The following is a 23,648-nucleotide window of genomic DNA, read 5'->3' as shown; positions in this document are numbered from 1 at the left end:
GTCTAGGATATTGGAGCCCCTGGTGGAACTATGGATTAGTTGATCCAGGGCATTGGAATTTATGAATTCCAAGAACCGTTGGGCAAAGGTGTTGGTACACGAGTAGTTTTCCCAGTTAATGGCAAGGTAGTCGAAATCATCCAGTATTAGGGTGCTTGGTTGTATCTTAATATTTTCCAGTATGTTTAGAAAGGTGTATTGAGAATCTTGGGACATGATGGGGGAGCTGTAGCAAACTACAATTTGGATTGCAGTCTTACCTAGTGTTAGTTGCACCTGGAGAATTTCAGATGTATAGTGTTGGGCAACTAGCCTGGTGTTGTGAATATCCTTGGTGAATATGGACACTCCTCCATCTTTAGTGTTTCGGTCCTGTTGGCCGAAAAGTGTGATAAGAGTTGTAGTCTGGTATTGCAGGGGTGCTCTCTGGAGCCTTGAACCAGGTCTCAGTTACTGCACAGATATCGATGTTCTCCATTTTTAGGAGTGCCTCAAGAGAGTGCATTTTGAGGTTTAGACTTCTAGCACTGAGTAGCATTACCTTTTAAAACAGAAATCCTTGAAACATTAATGTTTGAGTTTTTTGTATGTGTTTTTTTACATTGAAATTGTGGTTGAAATGTGTTTTTGTACTGGCACTTTAAGAATGAGTTTTATGTTTTAATTAGTTGATTGTCTTTTGATGTTGATTGGTTATTTTAAACATAAATGGATGGCTTTCTTTGATGGAGGTGGCTGATGAAGCAGTGAGAGCGCTTACCATTAAACTTGTTTTTTACTTTTAGTGCACTTCAGTTTTTCTGCTTACAGGAATACCACATTGTTTTTTTTAGTCTGTACATTTGTTTTACTTCAGTGGTATTTTGTTTCATGACCCTTGCATTTTTCATTTTTTCCTTGCACTTTGTAATACCTATCTGGCTTTTCTGGGGTTGGAGGTTGGGAATCAGGGTTTGAAGAAGTGGAGTCAAAGGCATCCATAAAGGCTGGGATAACTGGAGGAGAAGTCTGTACCAGAAGAAGGTCATAATACTACTTTTGGACCTCAGACATTTTTGAGATGCCCATTTAAGATGATCTCTCATCTTAGAGATGGTTTCCCCAAAGGAAATCTGTTCCATAGGGGATTCTGTTCCATTTGAATCTTCCTCTGGGGAAGGGTAGTCCAATGGGGAAGGGATTTGGGATGAGTAAGCCAAAGAATCACTACCCTTATCAGAGGAAGAGTCTTCTTCTGTTTTTGGGGTTGGAGGTTGGGAATCAGGGTTTGAAGAAGTGGAGGCAAAGTCATCCATAAAGGCTGGGATAACTGGAGGAGAAGTCTGTACCAGAAGAAGGTCATAATACTGCTTTTGGACCTCAGACATTTGTGAGCTGTCCCATTTAAGATGATCTCTCATCTTAGAGATGGTTTCCCCAAAGGAAATCTGCTCCATAGGGGATTCTGTTCCATTTGAATCTTCCTCTGGGGAAGGGTAGTCCAATGGGGAAGGGATTTGGGATGAGTAAGCCAAAGAATCACTACCCTTATCAGAGGAAGAGTCTTCTTCTGAAGTGGCTTGTGTCCTGGGTCTTTTACAAGAGGAACAAGGCCAAGCTAGATGGGAAGCTGGTTGACCTAAGGGAGGCCTCAGAGCCATGAAGGCCTTGAAAAGGCAGTTTTTAAAATTATGCCTCTCCTTCTGAGGGTCTGGAGGGGGAGGGGAATGTTTAGATTTTTTTTTCTTTCTTGGGGTATCCATGCGATGCAATGAGGGAGGGACGCATGTAGGCTTACATTCGACCAGATCAGACTTCATATCCTCTCTCACCACAATCTAGGTAATGCCTCTCAGCCCTTCAGACATGATGAGCCTATGTTCCTCTTGGACATCGGGAGCCAGTGTCATTGAGGCCTCTCTGGACATACCTATGTCCAGTTCCAAGGTGGCCTGTAAAACAGGCTCAGCATGTGGATCCTAATCTGGGACACAGCATGTGTCCAAACTCTCATGTGCTTCAGGAGAGATGTCCACGGAGAGAGACAGCTTCTGCTTCGGGCGTAGGTTTTTTGCCTTCCGCTTAGTAGACTCAGTCATAGGGTCTGAGGGACCTCTTAGCTAAAAGTTTAAACCACTGATTCTCCAAGTAAATCACAAGGGAAAATAGTTGGCTACAGAGGGTCTTGAGCTTGAAGGATAGACAAATTTAACAGTTTTTGTGGTCGTGGTTGGGCCCAAGACAAAAAAGGCACTAGGAATGACTATCCTTGTGTGGAATCTGCTTTCCACAGTCACACTTCCCTTTCCTGGATGACATTAACCTCAGCCAAAACAAAGCAGTAGTGAAAGGCAATTTTTTTTCCCCAATGGGCACTTATCTTTGACAACAAAATGATTTCGGCAGCAGAGCGACGTCCAGGACTGGCGATCCAACTGTCAGCAATGAAGTTCTGAGGATGGTGCATGCGTACGTCTATTTTATGGCCTAAGTCTGACAGTAGCCTATGTCAGACATGCCGTGCACCCTATGGTAGTAAAAGACTTTGATATACTGACCAATGTCGGGTCGCCTTGGCTGGCAACTCCCTTATTTAAAGAATACTGCAACAGATGAATAGAAAGACATTCTCTAATTATTTACAAAGAAGTGCAAAAATGTTACAGAAATTGAGAAGATTTTACACTTCAACTAAAAGCCTTTTTACTTATCTTTCCTTTCTGCCCTTTAATAAAAACCTCTCTTGTATGTTGCTGTTCTCTGTACTTCATAATCTAAATTTCTCCTTCCTTCTATCTTTACTCACAGATCATCTGTGGTACTTCCTTCTTTAAAATATTGCATTTTTTAAATCTTATTTCTTTATCTAAATTTTACAATTCTTTGAACATGGGAGCACCAAGAACCCCTGCAGCTTGAGATATGTTGCTATCACTGTCATGCACTTGGTGAACACACTGGGGGCTGTAGTGAGACCTAAGGTCTGGGCTCTGAATTGAAAATGACTGGTTCCCAGCCAGAAACAGAGAGATCTCCTGGTCTGTTTTGCTACCTTGATATGATAGTACGCATCCTAGAAATATATGGAGCACATCCAGCTGTCCTTCAGTAGGGGTACAATGGACAGTACTGTGACTTTCAGGAGGGGCCACCCAGGAAGTAGAAGAGCCACGCATGAACGCCTCGAGGAACACAGAATCCAATGGAGAGGGAGCTTCAGAGGACCAACTTTCTCTTTGTTTCATCAATTCCAGGATGTCTTTAAAAGAAGTATCTGCTAGAGGGGATCTAGGGGAGCTTGCTTCTTCATCAAAGTCTGTGCTTTGGTGACTTACTCTGGTAATGAGTCCAAATGTCTCCTCTTACAAGTCCATTTCTTTGCCGCCATCTCACCATGTGGGCTTTTGGGGAAAGTTCAGAATCAGATGAACTCAAGGTGAGAACTCTTGAGGTGTAAGGGTGCTGACTGTCCCTGTTGATCAGAATGTGTGGAAACAGAAACAGAATCCACATGAGGTCAGAATGGAATAGTGTGTGGCAAATACACTTTTTCTTTCAACCTGGAGAAAGTCCTCTTGAACACCTCAAAGGCTGAGGATGAAAACTGACACTGATGAAGCAGCCACTTGATCCAGTGTGGGAAGGAATGAAGCACCCCAGTACCAACTCATCCTAGCTCAGAGGCCAACAATGGTGTTGAGCTGTCAAGCACTGAGAGTCCAAGGGAAAGGGATGGTTCAAAAAACTCTGAAGTCAACTCTGACCCCCCCCCCCCAGTCTCAGCTCCGATGCTTGAGCTCCGAGACTTCTCCCCATCAGAGAGAGCCAGAGTCAAGAGTGTGAAGCAAACCACTGGAGTTGAAGAAGCAAAGGGTTTCTGCTCTGACGGAGGTGCTCTCACAAGAAAACTCAGATGCCTGGGCTTCAGATCTGACAAGTGGAATGGAACAGGAGAAATAATGGCGGGGAGGAAGGAGCTATGTCTGGTGCCCCCTAAAGGGATTGAGCAAAAGAACTTCTCCATCATTCTGTCTACATAAGCTTCCAAAAGACTCCTTAATGAAAGGAAGGACCTAACAGCGGCTGACCGTTTCTCTTGTAAAAATGGTGATTGTAATCTTGGGCACAGCAGTTCCAGTGAAAGAACATGATGGTTAGGCATATTCATTGGATCTGGGCACCATTTTCTAGATCTGACATCCTTTCTTGTTCCTTTTCCCTACATTTTCCTGTCTTTCTTCTTATCCTTCTGACCTTTTGACTTGCCCATCTTCTTGGCCACAGGATTTGTTGTTTCTGGGGCAGACAGCACTGAACTTAACCTGTGGGTGGGAAGGAAGCCCTTTAGCACAAGCTTATCCCTATGACTCTGTAAAGCTTGAGCCCCAAAGGGAGCACATGCCTCAGAATCTGTGTTAAGATGAGTCACACAAACAGCATATGGTCTTAGACTGCAGGCATAACACTTCTTAAATCTAGAAGCCTTGTCCAACATAAGGGGAAAAAGACACTATCAGCAAGCCAGGTTAAATAACTATCTGTAAGAAAAGTAAACACCAAACAATGCAAAAAGAGGATGTAAATGCGCAAATAGGTGAAGGCTGCCAGCCTAGCCACATAGAATTCTGTAGATAATTCTGTCATTTGTAAATATTAATGTAAGCCACAAGCTTGTTCTCTTAAATATGAAGAGACTGTATTTTACAGTTCAATATCCAACGCAGTCTTTTCACATGTAAGAGAACAAGTCCGTGGCTTACATTAATATTTACAAATGACAGAATTATCTACAGAATTCTATCTGACTAGGCTGACAGCCTTCACCTATCTTCACACATCTACCCCACTGGAGAACTCAAGCTAGTTTTTCTATTGACCCTTGAGAAACGTTGCTTGAGAGGGTTAGGTCTATCTGAGTATACCTTACCCATTCCCTGTCTTGACAGCCCATCTGCGTTGCCATTGCTAATCCCACTGCGGTGCTGCACTGACATATCATATGCTTGCAACCCTAGGTTCCATCTTACCAACCTGGCATTTTGCTGGCTGGCTCTGTTCTTCCTCGTCAGGACTGTGTGGGGAAAAGCCATGGCACTATAACTGGGGATGAACTTTCTGTAGTACCCTTCTCTCCCTAAAAATGCCCTCATCTGCCATTTGGTAACAGGTGCAGGCCATTCCTGAATGGCTTCTACTTTGGCAGGTTCTGGCCTGATCTTACCACTCCCCAATCTATGTCCCAATTAAGAGACCTCTGCCATACCCACCTGACATTTGCTGGGCATAATGGTCAACCCTGCCCACTGCAGTCTGCCCAGCACCTCCCTGACATGTTGAAGGTGATCTTGCCAGGAATGGCTGTAGATGGCAATATCATCTAGGTAAGCAAGGGCAAACCCTCCTGCTCCTGCCAGGATATCATCTACCAGCCTCTGGAAAGTCGCTGGGGTACTTTTCATCCCAAAGGGCATCTTTGTGAACTCATACAAGCCAAAAGGAGTCACAAAGGCTGAATTCTGTTTAGCACTGGGAGTCATGGGCACCTGCCAGTAACCCTTGGAAAGATCAATGGTTGTAAGATACTTAGCCCCACCCAGCTGCTCTAGGGCCTCATATGTCCTAGGCATGGGGTAAGCATCTGACTCTCTGTGACTATTTAATTTCCTGTAGTCCACACAGAACCTGGTGCTGCCAACCTTCTTTGGCATCAGCACCATTGGGGAGGCCTAGGGATTGTTGGACTCTTGAATTAACCCTAGTTCCAACATTTCCTGCATCTCCTCCCTCAGAGTCTGTGTGACTTTCTCAGGCACTCTATAAGAGGCCTGCCTAATAGGCCTTTGGGGGTCCTGCATCCACCTGGTGCTGCACCAGGTGGGTGCACCCTAGTTTCCCAGTGAACATGTCCCCAAATTCCTGCAACACTGCTCGGATTTCTTGAACCTGGGTAGGAGATAGCTGCTGGGACATTGCTACCCCTTCCACTAAGGAGTCAGTCTGAGCCTCACTGAGATCAGTCACCAGATCTCCCTCAGACTCCTCCTGCAATCCAATGCAAATGCTCAGCACAAGGGCCTCCCTATCATGGTAAGGTTTCATCATGTTAACATGGTACAATTTGTGCTCCTGCCTAGCAGTTCTACCATGTAATTAACATCACTTGCCTTTCTTACCACCTTTTTGGGTCCCTCCCAAGCTGCTTGCAGTTTGTGTCCAACAGGAATGAGAACCATTACCTGTTGTCCAACAGCATACTCTCTAGATCGAGCATTCCTGTCATACCACACCTTTCTCTGTTGTTGGGCTTCTGCCAGGTTCTCCTGGACCAAGCCCATGAGTTCCCTATGCCTTGTCCTGAGGTTTAGGACATATGCCACAACAGACTCCTTGTGAGGTTCACACTCACCTTCCCACTCATCTCGAATTATATCTAGAGGTCCTCTCACCCTATGCCCATACAGCAACTCAATGGGTGAAAAACCTGTGGATTCCTGGGGAACATCTCTGCATGCAAACAACAGATGGGGAAAATATTTGTCCCACTCCCTCTTAAACTGGTCTGCAAATGCCCGTAGTATGGACATGATTGTAGAGTTTAACCTCTCAACAAGACCATTAGTCTGGGGATGGTAGGGGGTGGTCTTCATGTGATTCACCACACAGTACTTCCACAGGCAAGCCAGCAGGTCTGACATGAACTTGGCACGTCTGTCAGTCAGTATTTCCTTTGGGAAACCTACTCTGCTGAAAATCTCTAAAAAAGCATTTGCCACCTTTTCTGCCTCAATGGTGGACTGAGCCATTGCCTCAGGGTATCGTGTAGCATAATTCACTACCACTAGGATATACTTTTTCCCTGTGGAACTTGGGGTATTCAGAGGCCCCACAATATTCATAGCTACCCTCTGAAATGGCTGTTCAATCACAGTTAAAGGCATCGAAGGAGCTCTCACCTTGTCTCCTGCCTTGCCTACCTTTTGCCACTGCTCACAGGTCTTGCAAAACCCTGTTACATCTCTGGAAATTCCAGGCCAATAGAAGTTCTGCATAATACATCTCTTTGTACGTGTTATGCCCGTATGACCTGCAAAGGGAATATCAAGGGCTATGGCTAGAAGCGCCAGATGGTAGACTCTAGGCACTACCAAATGTTGTACCCTCCCACCTTCTAGCCCTCCCTCAGGAATCCACTCTCTATACAGTAACCCTTTGTCCCAGTATACAGATTCCCCCTTCCATTGAGAATCAGGTGCCTCACTGGCTACCTGCCTCAGGCCTTGCAATGCAGGGTCTGAGAGCTGAGCCTGTCTCAAATCTCTCTTTGTAACCCTTCCCAGCTCCCCTTACACAGGAAGTCTGGCATCCTCTGACAGTGGTACCTCACTGTCAGCATGGGTACTACTACTCACCTCTACCTCTGCAGTTACTCTGTCCAAGGGAACATCAGTACCCAAAAGCAGCTGTGGCTCAACTCCAGTCTCACTGCTACAGAGTAGCTCCCTCCCTGAAGTAACCACCTCTCCAGTCCTGGCTGCAAGTATGTAGTCTGTCTGGGTCTCCCCCAGGCTACCAGACCCACATGCTTGTCTCCTAGCCTGACTGCGTGTAACTGCATAAGCACATGGTACTGCCTTATCCAAATCCTTCCCTATCAGGACATCTGCAGGATGGTAGTTTGGTACCCCTGTTGTCTAAAGACAACCTACTATTGGCATTTTGTCTTTCCCACTTACTGCTCTCTCACCTTTTGTTCCCCACCTTGCCTCCATGGACATCTGTATACAACATGGCCCCACTGGTTGCATTCAAAACATTTAACCCTAGGTCCTGGATGTGTACCTGGACTAGTGACTTCCCCTGCTACTGGCAGATTCTGTTGGGGCAGTCTGTGCTGCCCACCATGAGTTCCTTTAGACCCATGAGCAGTACTGGGAGCCCCTTTCCTGTGCAGGGATGCCCTGCTTGCTAGGTATAGGTCTCCCTTCTTTCCCAACTCATGTGAAGTACCACATTGTCTATCAGCTAACCAGATCCTCATGTCCTCAAGCAAAGTGCTAAGGGCTTGTTCCCACACCAAGAGGTCTGCCAGCCCTTCAGAAGTGGTGACCTGACATCCACTCACCCACCTATGAAAACAAGTGCTCAGTTCAGCAACATACTCACATACACTTTCATCTGCCTTGCATCTATGCTCACGAAACTTTTTCCTATACGTTTCAGGTGTTAGCTTAAAACATTCTAACAAGTGATTTTTAACAGCAGTACAATCAAAATATTCACAATCAGCAAATTTAGACACAGTTACAGCTTTACCATGGAGTAAGGGGGTCAGGAACCGTACCCAGAGCCTTTGCTCAACATCATACTGTTTACATACCCACTCAAACATATGAATGAAACTATTCAAAATTATCCCCCTCTTTAAACTGCGGAAGAAAGTTACTGACCTTTTGTGCTTCTGGGGTCCAGTTACTCACTTCCCCATTGCCTCCATGACTCCGGCAAAGAGTCAGCATCTCCTTCTCGTGATGCCTCTGCCTTTCCTTTTCCTCAGCTTCCATGAGTAGCAGTTTCTCATTCTCCACAGCCTGCAACCATTGCAGTTTTTCATTGTCCTCACTCTCTAGATGCCTCAGTCTCTCAACTGCTTCCATTTCCAAATGCCTGGCCTCCAAACTCAAGTCTCTCTAGCTCCAGACAGATTTTTAAGTCCTCTGCAAAAAGGTTGAGCTGTGCATTATCTGAGTGTGGTACGTCTCCACTGCTAGTCTGATCATCGTCCTGGTTGCTGTTTTCTGATGCAGCTGGGACCAAAGCTGCAATCATGTCTGCCTTCGTCAGGTTTCCATTTACCAGTCCCCTAGCCTGGCACATCTCAGCCAACTGGCTCCTTGTCAGCTTTCTGTACTCCTCTGCTGACATGCTGCCCGCTCTCCCTGACTAAGCTAACAAAAGAAATAAAACAATTGTGACCTGAACTCTGAGTATTCACTGCGTGGCTGATTTAGAGTACAAAAACACCTTTATTGATCACTGTACACAAGGTACAGGAATTCTCTCTCCCCACACCACTACAAGCCAATTAGTATTTGCCAATCAATTAATATGTGGTGTGGATATCCCACCATTGCCAAACAATTAATATGTGATGCCTGTGCCCTGGCCCAGCAATCAAGGAGCCTCAATCCTCACCACTAACACAAGTGAGGGGCGTCCATATAGGGAAAGGATAACAAATTAGAACACAGTAAAGTACAATTTCCCTTAAGAGCACACAGAGATCACAGTCAGTCTGGGGCTGGTTGCTCCCTTTCTCTCCAGGTCCCCAATAAGATTCTCCTCTGGCACAGCTATAAGGTCCAGAGCTCAGCCTAGTGGGCAAGCGAAAAAGTACAGTTGTGTACACTTACCATAAATGTAGATGTTCCAGTGTATTCACTGTTGCAGTCATTACATTTGGATAATCTGCTGGCAGGTTGCCCTCAGTCAGCCTGAATACAAAGTCTTGGGTCCTGTGTCGGTTGCTGTCTCCTCTTCCATGACGTCAGGGGTATAAAACATGCAGCCGACACCATTTTAATCAGTTTTTCTTGCCCCAGATGTCAGGTGCCCCCCAAATGGGGAGCAAATATATATATATATATATATATATATAAACTGTTAATATATAAATGCACCTTAGAAACATAAAATTTACCTTCAACTAAAAGCAAATGCACCACAAAGGCTTTTCAGTATAGTGAAGGAAAGAAAAGGTATAGAATGGGGGATGGCAGGTGGGTAAACCGGACTGCAACAGTGAACACACTCGAACATCTACATTTATGGTAAGTGTACACAACTGTACCATGTTCTTCGTGTTTCACTGTTGCAGTCATTACATTTGAGTAGAATCCAAAAGCTATGGGTGGAAGGATGGAACTAAACAGCATTAGGAGCAGCTATAAGGCCCTGCAGGACTGCAGTGGCAAAGCCTGCCCTGGATTTAGAGAAGAGAGGTAAATGATAATGCTTTGTGAATGTATGAACAGAGCTCCAAGTAGCAGCTTCTAGAATGTCTTTGGTTGGGACCTCTCTGAGAAAAGCTGCTGAAGTAGAGGCAGCCCTGGTGGAATGGGATCTTATCCCCTTGGGCACAGGTTTACCATGGTGCAAATAGCAGAAAAGAATGCAGTGGCTTATCCATTTAGAAACAGTCTGCTTTGATATAGCCTTGCCCTCTGATCCTGCAGCAAATGCTACCAGTAGTTGCTCAAACTTTCTTAGAGATTTTGTCCTGTTTAAGTAGAACCTTAGTTGTCTGTGTACATCCAATGAATGCAGAATCCACTCCCCTTTGTTCTGTGGACTTGGGAAACATGTTGGCAGGTGAATGGTCTGATTAAGAGCCACACTTGATACCACCTTAGGCATAAAAGAAGGATTGGTCCTGAGGGCCACCCTGTCCGGGTAAAATATAATGAAAGGCTCCACTGCCATGAGAGCCTGTAGTGCTGAAACCCTTCTTGCTGAAGTGACTGCCAAAAGAAAAGCTGTCTTCCAAGATAGAAACTTTATATCCGCAGTAGCTGCTGGTTCAAAAGGAGGCAGGGTGAGTTTTTCCAGCACAAAATTGAGGTCCCATGCAGAAGTTGGTGTCTCCTGGGAGGCCTTAAATTTTTGGCCCCTCTGAGATACTGTTTAAGCAGTGGATGACAAAAGAGGGGAGGCTCTGTGTTGTAATGAGCCGAGATGGCAGAGGCATGGATTTTTATTGAAGAAAAAGATAGGCCCTTGTCAAGCATCTCAGTTAAGTATTGTAAAATCTGATGAATATTGGGCTTTGCTGTGTCTATTCCTTGTACTTGGTTCCAAGCACAGAATCTCTTCCATTTATCAGCATAATATTTTCTAGTACTAGGCCTTCTGGCTTCCAAAATGGCATCCATCACAGGTTTACTGAGAGATGTGGTTTGAATAATTAGTTGATTAGCCATGCTGCAAGATTCAGAGTTTGGAGCGGAGTGTGCAGAATTTGATAGTTCTGCTGAGACAGTAGATGAGGTGTTTGAGGCAAGTACCACGGAGGACGTTGTGACATATTCCTTAGAAGCGGGTACCAGTGCTGGTGAGGCCAGTCCGGAGCATTTAGGATCATTTTTGGTTTTTCCTATCTGACTTTTAGTAAGACCTTGGAGAGTAGAAGCAGAGGGGGAAAGGCATAGACTGATAGGTTTTTCCAGCTGAAGGATAGCGCATCCACTTTCCATGCTTTTTTGTGATGAGTTCTTCTGCAGAATTTGTCCGATAGTTTTGGGGAGAGGCAAATAGATCTATGTCTGGGCTCCCCCCATTTCTGTGTTAACATGCTGAAGATTTGTGGATCCAGTTTCCATTCTTGTGGGTCCATAAGATTTCTGCTTAGGTTGTCTGCCAGAGTATTTTGCTTTCCTGGCAGGAATTGAGCTTTAAGATGTATTTGGTTAAGTCATGGCTGTGTTCCACAAGACCATGGCTAGTCTACAAAGGGGATAGGAATGTGTACACCCCTCTGCTTGTTTATGTACCACATAACTGTGGTGTTGTCCGTCTTTATCAGTAGTTGTCCTGGATGAAGTAAGTCCTTGAAGGCTGTCAGAGCATTCTGAACAGCTAGCATTTCTTTCTGGTTGATATGCAGATGCATTTGGTTTGGGCTCCATTTGCCCTGAATGCATCTCCCTGCCAGGTGGGCCCCTCAAGCATAGTCTGATGCGTCTGTAGTTAGGGTTTGGGTGGCAGGGGGTAGAGTGAATGACGGTCCCTTGTTTTGGTGACATGTCTCTGCCCACCAAAGAAACTCCTGTTGTAGCCTGGGAATGAGAGGAATCATTGTTTCAAGGATGTGACAATGTTGACTCCATAAACTTTTTAGGTACCATTGAAGTTTCCTCATATCCAGTCTCACATATGGAATTAATAGAATGCAGGATGCCATGAACCCCAAAGCCTGCAGAATTTGTCTTGCAGATAACTGGGTTTTTGTTGCCATTTGTTTGAAGTATGTTGTCAATTGCCTTTGTTTGTCTGGCGTGAGGTAAGCCATCTGGGCAGTTGTATTCATGCTTGCACCCAGGAATGTAATTATTTGAGAGGGTACCAGCTGTGATTTCTTTTCGTTTATGGTGTACCCTAGGCATGCTAGAAGCCTTTTTACAAACGCCAGATGTTGAAGAAGTGTGTCCTTGTCCTCTGCTTGAATGAGATAATCGTAAGGATTAATTTGAATGTTTCTTTGTCTGCAGAATGCAATTACTGGTGCCAGGCACTTTGTAAAGACCCTGGGCGCAGTAGATAAACCAAAGGGCAGTGCAGCGAATCAGTAATGCAAAAAACCTGCTTTGAAGCGGAGGTATCTTCTGCATGATTCCCTTATTGGGATATGCAGGTATGCCTCATTTTAAGTCTAGAGTTACTAACCAAGCATTCTTGCCTAGCATAGGTAGTAGCTGTTGTAAAGTCAGCATTTTGAATTTTGGAATGTCCAGGAACGTGTTCAGAATCGATAAGTCCAGTATTGGACACCATGAGTTGTCTTTTCTGGGTACCAGGAAAAGACCTGAATAAAATCCTTGTCCTTCTTCCTTTTCTGGTACCGGTTGAATAGCCCCCATATCCATGAGGGACCTGACCTGTTTCTGGGCTTCTGCCCACTGGTTTTGTGGCAGATCCGGCCATCCGTTTGGAACTGGCAAAGTATGGAAATTAAATCTGTACCCCTGGGATACTATGTTTAATACCCACTTGTCCTGGTTAATTAACTGCCAATTTTGAGCATGAAGTGCTAGTTTTCCCCCCAAGGGGGCTGTCAAAAGATAAATGCTTGGAGATGGAAGAGGAAAGTCATTGAGACTGCTTACTATAGGGTTGTGCTTTGTTTCCTCCAGATCTGGAGGTGGAGGCACCCCATTGCTTTGACCTGTAAGAAACCTGTGATTTTGAGTGCCTGGACTTGCCCTGAGTGGCTCTGTTGGAAACAGGAAAGGACCAATTTTTAGTAGGCCAGTGCCTACTGAACCTGGGTGGCTGCACTTGCAAGAAATCTTGTACAGTTTGCATAGATTTAGCTTTGTCTTCCATTTTCTTTAAAACCTCTTCTGCCTTATTACCAAACAGAGTATCATGCTGCAAAGGGGCATCCAACAATTTAGCTTTAACATGATCAGGCAGATTTTGCTCCTTGAGCCAGGCATGCCTTCTAATCACAGATCCAGTAACGGCAGCCCTACAAGAGAGGCCTCCAAGGAGTCAAAATCACATTGCAAAGTATGCTTTCTAACCTGTTCTGCTGAATGCAATAAATCCTGTAACTCTATTTTCCACGCATTCAGAAATCAACATCATTTTCTGTTTCAGTAAGCCCATAACATGCTGTTGATATTTAAGCATATGGAACTGGCAGTTTAAAGCCCTGATTGCCAAGGTTGCAGACGTATAAACCTTCTTACCCCATCTCTCTATCAGAAGGGGTAGGATTTTGGGCTGTAGAAGCCTTAACACCCTTGGGACCCTGAGCAATAGTCTCAGGATCAGCAGCAGGATTTTTGAAAAGAAATTTGTGGGAGTCAGGAACCCTGTAATATCTGTCTGGCTTACTAGGAGCCGGAGGCAGAGAATCAGGAGCCATGCTTGATTCCGAGAACACATCATCAACAATGCCTAATACAGGAGGTATTGCCAAAGGCCTATGCGGAGGAAGAAGGAAATCTCCAAGCCTCTTTTTTGATTCAGAGAAGTCGTGACTCTCCCAGTGAAAGTATGCAAAGTCTCTCCAAAAGAGTAATCCGCAGGAGGACATGTAGATGGAATGGATTCCTCTGCATCAGAATCCTCATAGTGTGGAATAGAAAATTCCTGATCAGAAGAGGAATCAGAAGAAATGGAAACCTGATCTGAAGATTCCTAATCAGTGCCTTGCCTAGGCCTCTTGGGGGGGGGGGGGGTTGGGAAACCCTCATTAAGGTAATTAAATCCTCAACCATTTTGATCATCTGTTTTTTAGGCACAGGGGCCTAGGCACGTGGCTCATGCGTCGGTTTTTTTAGACATAGAAGTTGTTTTTGACCTAGTTTTTGTTGCTGGCGTCGGTTTAAAGTAAAAATGTTGAGGCCTGAAAACACCCTCAGAAGCCGGTGCCTGCTCAGCGGCTCCGGACCCATCCAAGGGAGAGACATCCGCCGGTTCAATACTTTGCGAATTTTGCGGCATACCGGACTCCGAATGGGTCTCGGTAGAGGCCTGCGACTCAAAAGTAGCGGGTATCAGGGGCTGCGAAAGCACCTCACTGAGTACCGGTGAACCGACGACTGGCTTAGGAGAAGCTTCGTCGGTTTTAGACCTTGACGGTCTGTCTCTGTCTTTTTCCTTGCGTTTTTTGTGAACGCCGATAGTTGGATTGCTAACCGACATTTCAGGGTAGTTAAATCTTGAACCAAAATATTTAGAAGCAAAAATATACAGACGCTTAATAGTGCGCTGGTTAAATTTAGCACGGAACCGACAGCAAGGCACATTGTGATCAGAGCCTAGGCAAGGAATATAGTACAAATGAAAATCCTTATGAGGTATTTGCTTCCCACAAGTAATGCAATTATTAACTTTTACTGACATCGATAAGGATCAAGAAAAAGTTTCCCCAACGGGGTACTTAGCTTTAGTTTGAAGACTTCGGTTCTGAAACTTGAATACGAAAATTTCAGGAGTCGGCTGACCGGCACTTGCGAACTGCTTCTGCTTCAGGCACCACGCAGCAAGAAAGACAGATTAAAATGGCCTTGGCTGCATGTTTTTTACCCCTGACGACCTGACGTCATGGAAGAGGAGACTGAGGGCAACCTGCTAGCAGATTACCCAAATGTAATGACTGCAACAGTGAAACACGATGAACATCCTCCAGCACCCTCTCTGTCCAAACAGTGCTTCGTGTCCCTGCTCAAGCAGTTGACACACACACACTTTGTGATAAGAGTTATATACAACCACACAGACTCTCCTGGGGAAGGCTGGCACAGGTTCTCCAGATGTGCCCCCTTTCTGCCAAGTCTAAAACGTAGTGCCAAGCTGCCACCGCCCACTAATATCAGCTACTCAAAGGCCCTTCTGAAAGGGTGTCCAATTATTACTGTGCAATATTATTATCCAAATGGTAAGTGTGACTGAACAGTCGAAGTTTATTAGAGTGACTTGGTACAGTATCACTATATACATGCAATGTACTCTAGAGCTTAAATTAACTCTACATAAAACAGCCACAGTTGAAAGGTTTAAAAATATTTAATAAATAATAAAAAACTCAAGACAATACTTCTTACTACACAGTGCTAGTCAAGAGTTCAGAGATCACATAGAAATACTTAAAATAATACAGTAGCAAAAGTTCTGACATCACAGAAAAACAAACTAGTCTAATCTTCCTATTTCCTAGCTATATCTAAGAGAAAACACAATTCTAAATAACTTACATATAGAAACAGGCAGTGCTGGTGATGTTGGATGTTCTCAAGAGAAAATGCTCTGAGCTCTTGGATTCTCTCTCTTTAAATTGATAACACAGACCTGCTTCACATGACGTCATTCTTTACACTTCTCTGGTGTTCCCAGGCTAACAGAAACTACATTTAAATTCTTTACACCTGGTCAGAAACCAGAGCAATAAAGGACATTTATACATGCAAATTCTAGCCATTAACTCTGGTCTTAAAACAATAGGCAGGATGCCTCCCTCTAGACATATCGGCTCCTAATTTTGACATCAAAGACAGCCATAAAATGCTTGACTTAGCTTTCTTACAGCAGAGTGCACTGTTGTTACCTTTTTACAGTTCAATATCCAATGCAGTCTTTTCACATTTAAGAGAGCAAGCCTGTGGCTTACATTAATATTTACAAATGACAGAATTATCTACAGAATTCTATCTGGCTAGGCTGGCAGCCTTCACCTGTCTTCACACCACTATCTACTATTCTACATCTGTGCCACCTTTATGTTTATCTGCTTAACTATAATGAACACAAATATTGCCTTCTTTATTGTTAAGTCATATATTGCAATTCTTGTTGCATTATACATTTATTGTAACATGTATCTCTTAGTTATATTTGTACTGTTGGAGTTTTTCTACCCGGGTGTCTGCTGAAAAAGAGCTATGAAGAGCTATGTCCCAGTTGGACTACCCAGTCAACAAATATCTCACAAATAAATAAATAATGTTCATAGGATGAAGGTGCCAGAGGAATAAAAGAGCTTTCCCATCTTGTCAATCATATAAATGAACTTTCCCTTCCTGTAAATCACCCTGGACACCTTGTTAGGGGGATGGACAACAGTGTCATGGACTATTACAATGAAAGTCATAAAGACAAGGTGAAGGGAGTGGCTACCTCAGGTGCAAGTAGTCCAGGGGTGTGAAAGGCAAGTGCCAATGCTGTTGGAGTACTTGTGGCACTGATTGCTGACACCATATTTATGGGCTTGGGTGAAAAGCACTGAAAGCTTATTGTGAGATAGTAACAGTTAAACAGCTTTATCAAGCAACTCGCTACAGTTGCAGGACTGGAGAAAAGTTTTTTTTTTGTCTCTTCAACACTTTACAAAAAGTTTTTTTTTTTTTTTGAGAAGGGTGCTAGACTGGGGATCTGCACCAGGTGTGACATGAGCTAGCTATGGTTCTCAATTCAACTTACAAGTAGATAGCAAATACAGAGAGACATTTAAAGAGGACACAAGATAAGAGTCAAAAGGATAAGGAAGGAAGGTAGGTATATGGAATGGAGGTAGAAAATGCAAGTTATGTACTTACTGGAATTGACACTGGAACAGCAGAACTGGTACCTCTGGCACACTCTTATGAAAGCAACAAACTCCTCAGAAGCTCAAGCTCCTCCCCTACCCATAATTCCCCCTGCTTTAAATCCTTGCTATAGCCAAGAAAACCACAAGGACTAATATAACCCAAAGCACCCCCCCCCCGCCAAATGGTGCCCATAGATTTCTGAGGCAAGGACAGTTTGGAGGAGGATGGTGGGTAGGTTGCTCTACTAGCCAGACAGAGAAATCTAACATTCTGGTAAGTACATAACTTACATATTTCTCATGTCCTGGTCAAGCACTGCAGCAGGAAGGTAGAATACCTAGCTAACACAAGTGGCCTGTGCCAGTAATCCTTTCAAAATGGTTGCTTCAAAAGAAGCCATTGTCCTAGAAATACAGTCCATATTATAATGTTTAGCAAAGGCATGCAAGGAAGACCAAGTAGTTGCTACTGTAATACCCCAAAGTGAAAGATTCTGAAGACCATGAAAGTGGCTTAAGCCCTGATGGAATGCACCCAAAGAGGCACTGGTATAATCTTGTCTGCCTGATCGTAACAAAATGAAATGCAATCAGTAATCTGTTTAGGCAGGGCAATCTTGGGAAATCTTGTGATCCAACTTAATCTGGTGAAGAACTGACAAGAAGGTGTTAGTCTTTCCTGAATGCCTTAGTAAGGTCCAGGTAGAAACGCGATTGTCTGTGAACATCCTGGCAATGCAGCAAATACTCCCTTTTATTACAGTACTTTGAAGAAAAAAAAAGGTACATGAATATATTGATTCAGATTAGTCTGAGTCTCCAACTTTGGTAAGAAAGAAGGCCTAGTTTCTGTATGGAAGACAATATACAGAAATTGTGATGACAAATCTTGCAGTTCTGAAAATCGCCTAGATGAAGTGATGACCATCACGAAGGCGGTCTTCCAAGAAAGAAAGTAACTTAATATCTGCTGAGCTAGACTGTTCAAACAGAGGTTTCATTAGAGACTACATTGAAATCTCAAGCAGGTGCTGGTCTAGTCAGTGGAGGCCTCAAATTGAAGAAACCTTTGAGAAAGACTTTGCAGAACTTGTGTTGCCAATGATTTGTAAATCCTTCATAAAAGGCAGAGATGGCTGCCAAATGAACTTTGCCAGATGAATAACTAGCATGTTATGCAAGTCAGTCAAGAAAGTTGAACTTCCACCAGTGATGCCAACATTGGGGAAATATGCTTGTTCTCACCCAACAAAACAAACTTCTTCCATTTGCCCTTGCAAATTCTTTTGGAAGAATTATTTTGGGAGGCTCTGATGAGATTACCTCGAGAGGTAACTGAGGGTCCTTGACTATCATGGAAGTTGGAGAAACCAAGTGATAAGACTGATGAAATACTCAAGTGAGGCAGCCTGAATGGATGAAACAACAAAGTGAAGCTCGGAGGAAGAGATAACAGCCTCATTTTTTAAACAAGGTCACAGCAAGGGAAAAAAAAGTATGGTGAGGCCAGAATGGTGCTAAGAGAATGAGCTTAGCCTTGCATTCACTGACTTTCTGCAGCAATCTCAGAATTTTTTGGGAAAGGGAAGATAGCATTAAGAAGACCGGGGAGGGGGCAGTTGGAGGAGAATGCATCTTATCTTGGTGACTGTCCTTCTGCAGGATGCTGAAAAGAAGAGGCACTTGATGTTGAATTGTGAAGCAAAAAGATCGCAATAAGGTTGCCCTTATTTCTTGAATATAATGTTCATTACTTTAGTACTAAGACACCATTTGTAGGGAAGCAGGATCTGTCTGCTCAAATTGTTCACAATCACTTTGGATGTTCCCAGTATGTGCATTGCTATTAGAAAATGACGCAGGGCAAACACTCATTCCCACACTATCATAGCTTCTCTACACAGGAGACAGGATTGGGTTCTTCTTTTTTGTTGATGTACCATACTATTGCCATGTTGTCTGACTGTATGGCTATTTCAGCTCAAGGGAGTTTATCCTGAAGTGACTGCATTGTTAGGAGGACTGCCCTCACCTCGAGAACACTGATGGGGAAAGAGACCTCTTCCATAATCCATGAATCTTGCATCATCTTCTTTATGAAGTGCCCTCCAACTACCCACCCCAAGTGAACACATGTCCATGGTCATTGTTGTCTTGGGAATCAATTTCGTAAAAGAAGACCTGACTGACAGATTCCAAGGATAAGTCCACTACTGTAGTCTCCTCTTGACAGCATTCGACAAGCTGATGGTGTTTAAAAGTGGCTGGTAAGCTTGATCCCACTGAGTCCAAAGCTTTCACTGCAGGATCCTCACTTTGAGCCTGGCCTGAGATACCATTTGGATGGAGATGGCCATAAAACCCAACTTCTTTAGGACCCACCAAACCCAACATCTTTAGGACAGTTGTTGCCAAAGGTTTGCCCTGTAATATCAATTGTGTCACCTCTTACCCTATGGCTTTACCTCTTTCTTAGAAAATATTGTTAGTTGTTGCAATGTGTTGTTGTGACAGCCTAAGAATACCAATTCCTGAGATGGCTAAAGATACCAATTCCTGAGATTGCTAAAGACTGGATTTGGACAAGTTAATGGCAAACCCCCAAGAACTGGCATATCTGGAGCAAGTACAGCCTTGCATTCCCTTATTGCTCCAGTGAAGTAGCTGCCAGGAGCCAGTCCATGTATGGAAAAATCCGTATCCCCAGAAGTTTCATGTGTAGCGCGACTGGGACCATGCATTTGATGAACATCCAAGGGGGCTGTGGTGAGACTGAAGAACAGGGCCTAAAATTGATAATGGTTGGCTCCCACTCAGAAGCAAAATATACCTTCTGGATGACAGATCTATTTTTATATAAAGACAGGCATCTTGGAGGTCCAGAGACCACATCCAGTTTTCCACCACTACACATGGTAGGGTTGACTGCACCCTAACAATATAGAAAGTCTCCTTCTTTAAACATTTCTTGAGTTGTCTGAGATCTAAAATATGCCCCAGATCCTGAGTCTTCTTGGGCACTAAAAAGAATCCAGAGTAAAATCTGAATCCAGTGGGACCTACTGGATGGCTCTTTTGCTAAGAAGTGTTTGCACCTCTATTTTTGCTGCCTCTCTGTCTGGGTTTTACAATAAGGAGACAAGACCAAATGACAGGTGGAGTCATAGAAAAAGGAAGAAAAATAGCCTCTGGATACGATTCTCCTTACCCATGAATCCAACATGATGACCATCCACATATGCAAACAGAGATGCCCCCTGATTGCCTCCAGAGGGGATCAGTCAGGCAACCCCACAGGGATCACAGGAGCAAAATTCTTGAAAGGACCCCTTACTTCCTTAACTGTTTGGGCCTCCTCTACCCCTGGGACAATGACCAGTCAGACTCTCCTCTCTTCCATGAGAGCTTCTATCTGAATGTTGTCTCTCTTGAGGCTGTATGGATTCACAGAGCAATAAATTCTTAGCCCTTTTTGGTTACGCTGAAAAGTCCTTTGGGGAGATGAGAACTTAATCCCAACCACACACTGCATTTTGCCCTATTGCTCACAGTTGGACACCCACCTTTTACTTGTTGTTCGAACAGCAAAGTCAAGTCAAATGGGGCAATAAAAACTCTGCTTTGAAGTAGTCTGGAAAATCTGCCAAACGCCTGTCTCCTCATAGCTATGTTTGATCTTCCTGCCCTAGCACATCTATTGCATTATGAATCAGATGCATGAATAGGGACAAAACTAAATTCATAGTAGCTATTTGTCTCTCTAGTTAGGAGAGAAAATTACCTGCCAGTAGCTGTTTCAAGGTGTCAGCCGTCTTTTGTGCAATGTTTCTTAGAAACCTGATCATATGCAACACATAGTTTAAGCACTGGATTGAACACGTAATTGACACAAAAACACACTTCCCTAATCTGCCCATCATCCTAGATGCCTTATTGGGAGAATGAGTGGTCTAAGCATCCTCAGGGATATCATTTTAAATAGCAGCAGCCTCTATAACAAAACAGTCTGTCCTTGAAGGTACATATAATCCTATCATTTTTTTTTGAATGGGCTTAGCCACTTCTGGCTCTTTTCACACTTTAGAATAGACCATGTTGACAAGTTTATATGCAAAGGCACTACCCATGTAGTAGGGGAAGAGAACTCTAGGCTGGCTTCCTGCAAGATTTGCTCCTCTAGAGAAGTGGAGTCAAGTGGCCATGGACTCCTCTGCCTCAGTCTCTAAAATCTCACTGAAGGAAGGGGGATCTGAAGGAATTACAACAGGAATTATGGAGAGGGAGGAGCTTGAGCTTCTGAGGAGCTTGTGGTCATCACAAGAGGGTGCCAAAGGCACCTGTCCTGCTATTCCACCATCTGGACAGGACCTGAGAAATGTTAAATGCACTCAAGGAGCAGACTACATTAGCTAACTGTCTCCATGTTTCTATCATTAGTCATATGTAATGAAATGGTCACAACTATTCTGTGCTTCTCTCTGAAACAGAAAAGACATACAACATTAAATTCTTCAAGAGGAATTAGAAGGCCACAAAACAATCTCTTCACAATATTTCTAGGGATGCCATTACAATTAAGCCAAAATAATGAAGAATATTTGCTTAGATTATCAACACAAATATAATAATTAAGTAAAGTCATCTTTTTTACGAAAAGGTTAAATTCTTTAATCTCCACAAACAGAATGGGGATTTTCACAAAAAAAGATTTCACATTACAAAATTACTCCCCATCCAGTAAATAAAAATAACCCGCACACAGTTTTAATATACAACAAATCTACAACATAAAAAGTGTGTATTTAAAACATATAAAACAGATGAGCAACTACAACATCCCCAGTTTTGTTCTTTTAAACAGATATCCAGTGTTTTCTCCCTCATTTAAATATTGCAGAATAGCGGTTCCCAACTAGTACTACCAGAGCAGTTACTCTGATCTAAAAGCAGCCCTTAACCACCACTTCTTTTTAGTAAGGAACACTTTTTCCAACACAGAAAATAAAATCTTTTTTGAAATAAACATAGCAGTAAAAATGTTTAAAAAAACAGTGTGCCTAAACTTCTTTCTAATTATGTAGTTATCTTAATAAGCACACGGACAATTTATGACTAGCCCTTCTCACACATAATGATTCACAAGAACTCCAACATGCTAAATAAATCACTCAAGTTATGCTACAGTCAAAGTAATCCCGGGCAATATTATGCTACCACTGTACACATTAGTAAAGAAAAGGAACCAACAAATCTACATTACTCTCAAAAAATGGAGAAAAAAAGTCAAGCAAAAAAGAATCACTTCCTTTTCTTAATTAGTTTCTTTATGTTACTGCTGCCTTCCAAAGTGTTTAAATTACACCTCTTTTATCTGTTAACCACTGTCTTCAAAGACAAATATATTACTAAAGAGATTTTCCCAATTATCTTCAACAATATGCTTGACTTTTGCTGAATCAACACTATAGCTGAACCAAAATCTGAGTACCTCAGAAATGCTTGGCTTCTCCAGAAGCAATGTCTAACAAACCTACAAGGTAAAAAAAGAACAACAATTCACTTCAGACAGCAAGAAAAAAAAGAACTGAAGGGGGCACACAGTGATGCACGCTTTTACAGCTCAGCTACCTCTGAACAGCTTGCAGTACAAACCTTCAGCCATGCATTCTTACAGATATAAGAATGTGGAATATATTTGCCCAAAACACTCGTACATGATTTTCTGCAGCAATGATCCCTATGATAGAAATCAGTACAGTGCTCTTGAGAGTTAAACAATGTCAAGGAGTAAGCATGGATGGGATAGAAATTCATACTTAATAGCTATTTTTTTTTTACTTCCTCTCCCTGCAACTGACCATCGGATGCCACCAGCTCCTCTCTTCATTTACTTGGGTCTACTGGACCTACACCCTAGCCTCTTCAGGGCTCAACCTGACTCGCATCCAGGACCTTTGAGGCGATCAAGGGCCCTGGTGCAGCATCATATTGCTGCCAGAGATAACACACTCCCAAACTCCCTCCACCTTACAGCAGCCTAGCCAGCTTCACAATTGCCCCTTGGGATGTACATGCATTCTTCCAAGCAAAGACAAACTCCCAACAGCACAGAGCTTGTCAGGCTCATACGCTGACAACAACGGCCCCTCTCAGATGGTTCTTACCCCACTGATGAGGAATGAATGAGCTCACTGAACAAAACAGGGTCTGATACTTGTCAGGCAGTAAGAGTAAAAAGGGCAAAAAAATTCTGTCAAGATTCTGGCAGTTTTTTTTTTTTTTAATTTGGAGGGTACGCCAAACTTCCTTCCTGTCCATTCCATAAAAAATATAGTTTTGCTGGGTCTAATGGGACAATAGTGCCTCCTTCCAAATAGAACAGAAAGGGCTATTACTTTAACTGTTTAAAAAAAATCAGAGTCACTTTTACTGCAGATAGTGTTGCTGCAAAAGCAGTACATACAGTACAGGCATTAGTGATTACAGAGACCTTATGTGGCAACTTCAATTGACATTCTGGACCTCCAGTAATGCAAGGCCCAATGCTCTAAACAGTCACCAGTGGAAATGTCCTTTTGAAGCAGGAAAACAATTTTAAACATGGACATGTTGTTTCACTCTAGCAGACACCATGCAACAACTCCACTCAACACTGATACTAGTTGGTTTGTTCACATCACAAGACTGTGGAAGTGGTCAATACCTCCCATACGAAATCAATATTCACCTGACAGCTTTTATCATCATCATTGAACACAGGTTAACAACAAGAAGGCTTTGCTTTCTGAATTAAAAAAAAAAAATGGCAGGCTAAAACTGAATTGGAAAATAAACTGCCATTTTTTTTATAAAAAGGCCA

The 23,648-nt window shown here is 43.3% G+C and overlaps 1 protein-coding gene across 1 annotated transcript in view; it reads right to left on the bottom strand.

Moving 5' to 3' along the window:
* The window catches only part of ATXN2 (ataxin 2), a 2,781,632-nt gene that overhangs the window by 343,988 nt on the left and 2,413,996 nt on the right, over positions 1–23,648 (bottom strand). The window lies entirely within an intron of this gene.

This window comes from Protopterus annectens, chromosome 4.part0, assembly GCF_019279795.1.
Source record: "Protopterus annectens isolate FY-2018-M chromosome 4.part0, PAN1.0, whole genome shotgun sequence".
NCBI lineage: Eukaryota > Metazoa > Chordata > Ceratodontiformes > Protopteridae > Protopterus > Protopterus annectens.
This window is presented reverse-complemented; position numbering and strand designations above follow the sequence as displayed.